Here is a 2,873-nt window from a genome sequence, read left to right as displayed (position 1 = left end):
CTCACTCGCCTCTCTCACTTTATACAATTGATCTTTTTGTTTATGTATACCAAAGCAGATTATACAACTGCTTTCTTTTGTATATGTATAGCGAAATATACATATTTATGTTTGCTATGGAGCGCAAATATGCAAACTTTGCTATAGCATATATACAAATATGAATTTTGTGTTTGCTATATGTGAAAGTTGCTCTACTTTTTATAATCTAAGTCACTATTATTTTGGGTTTGAAATATAATTTCAATAAGATTAATGGTGAATCTAAAATAAAAAGCGATTCACATAGATTTTTTTTGCCTTTTCCCTTCTTTATGTTCTTTTACATGTTTTTTTATTTATCATATCAAAATTATTGGATTTCATAGAGTCCAATCATGTAAAGCCATTTATGTTCTCTCTTTTTGTGACCCCTTGGTGTTAAATTCCCAATCTTTTATATTATAGTATCTTTATTTATAAGATGCAAGAATTCTATTCGAAAGTGCTAATTATGTTTTATTAGAGCCTTTAATTAGTGTTAGATTCCTAAGCATAATTAATGTTTGGGTTTTGTGAACAAAGTCCCACATTCATGGTTGAAAAAATTAAGTTATTTAGCAATTATTTGATATTCTTAATGATGTGAGATTTTTTGAGAAAATTATTCGGACCTGATCATTCAAAGCGGACAATATCATATCATGTTAAAAGTATATTTGGTTGTTTAACCTAACAATTGATACCAAAGCTAATAGTTCAGCGATATGAGTATAGAGATATTAAAGTGATGAAAAGACGACAATAGGGGTTTTTACCCTTTTATGGCCTGATTTGTTACCTTCATCCATAGTTTTAAGGACACATACATAAAAAAGAATCGATGCGCTTTTGTGGACATAAATACTTAACTGATGTAGGTGGCACACTAGTAGACTAATAGTTACACATCGATAGTTAATAAGATAGGTTTGAATATTCGTAGTAGTGTAAGTTTTTATTATTGGAGAAAATTGTACAAACAATATCATATCATATCATATTAAAAGTATTTTCTAACGGTTAAACATCTAATTAATTGATCATCTTAAACTATCTGCTCCCTTGAAAATTCACCAAAAATTCATAGTTTTTTCTCCTCAAGATAAAGTTTAATTTCAAATATGGGTTAAACCAATATTCAATGTACACATATCCCCTAGGGGATGATAGAATATAATCAATTAATCATTGAATCAAACAGTTTAATTGACACATTAAATTAATCAACCTCCTTTAATTTCTCGAGTGTCTACATGTTATTGGATTTTAACATACTAAAATTAGATACTGGGGAACATAACAACCAATGGAATATGTTCCAGGATTATTTTTTTAAAAAAAAAAAATCTATAGAAAAAAATGTGAGAGAAAAGAAAGATAAAATAAAGAAAAAGATTTATTTAGTGGTAAAAGAAAATTTTCCATCTGGAAGCTTTTAGCATCATCAACACATAAATCTTGAAAGTTTTTTAGAGGAATAATCCTACAATTATCTCTCTTAATTATTTTTGAATCGCAAAAATTAAAGAGTTTAAGATTTATGCAATAATATTTACATAATCGATCACTTATTAGAATAATTATAGGTAAACTCAAACTTTCATTAATAATGACTAAATAAATATCACAATCTAAAAAAATCGTTATACTCTCTGTGTATATAAGTTAAATTTAAATTTTAGTGAGTGGCCATGGTGGATTTTGGCATATATCTTCATAATTTTTTTTTATCGCTAGGCTTTATACTATTTTTTTCTATCTAGGTTCTATACAAAGAACAAAGTAACATTAAAGAACAATTAATTAATTAAAATATCAATTGTTTAGGAAGATCCACTTTTATTATTTATTTTATTTCTTAGTTATTTTTTGTAGGAAGAATTAAAAGTTCTTTTTCTACTTTTACAGTTTAATTAGTAACACAAGTCATTTTCTTGATTGTCTACACCAAGTCATATGTGTTTTTATTAATTAGAAAAAGTCATAAATTAAACCAGCTGTCACCAATGTATAACGATCTATTTATCTATATATGATGAGAATTAAGTATCCAACAAATGGCAATTCTGGAGGAAAGTGCCAATGAAACTCCACACAAGGAAACAGCTAACGATGAATGTCCGATATTTATATTGGGATTTGATTAAATACAAATTCGTATATTACAGAATTCATTTTTAGAAACGACTTTTCCAATAGAATTTTTCATATGGAGCGATCCCAGTTACCATTCCACCATAATCTGCAAGGAATATCTTAATTACTCATTACTTTTGATTAATTTTAATCCTGTCTGGTTAAAATGCTCCTTTCATTTCTTTCTTTTTATCTTAATCTTTTCCTTGATCATCAACACATGGAAAAGTATAATCCAATACGGAAAGATAAACTTATTTATACCGAGTATTTATATTAAGTCAATAATTGTATGATATGTAAATTTTATTTTAAAAATTCGTTTAACTATAATTAATTACAGTATATTATATATAATATTTTATATAAGATTATTTAATTATGATAAAATGATATGATTTAATGTAAATATTCGATGCGAATTCGTTAAGTTGATTTTTGCTATGACGTTTTTAATTAATGTAGTTGTGTTTTAGTTAGTGCACAAACCGTTCATCCACATACGTGTATATAAGGAGAAAAAATATTGTGAAATATTGGGTGGGGAGATGGAAGTTATTAGGTGAGTTAGTAATTCTGATTAAAAAAAATTCCCAAAATATGATGAAGTAATTATTATTTTTCCGATTAAGCTATTATTCAATAGTGGAAATCTTATTCCAACGAAAAGTTGTAATGAAGAGAGTTAGATCTAACCTCAAAATATAATACTTGAT

This window comes from Solanum tuberosum, unplaced genomic scaffold (genome assembly GCF_000226075.1).
Source record: "Solanum tuberosum cultivar DM 1-3 516 R44 unplaced genomic scaffold, SolTub_3.0 scf00439, whole genome shotgun sequence".
In the NCBI taxonomy this organism is placed as follows: Eukaryota; Viridiplantae; Streptophyta; class Magnoliopsida; order Solanales; family Solanaceae; genus Solanum; species Solanum tuberosum.
Note: the sequence above shows the minus strand (reverse complement) of the source record.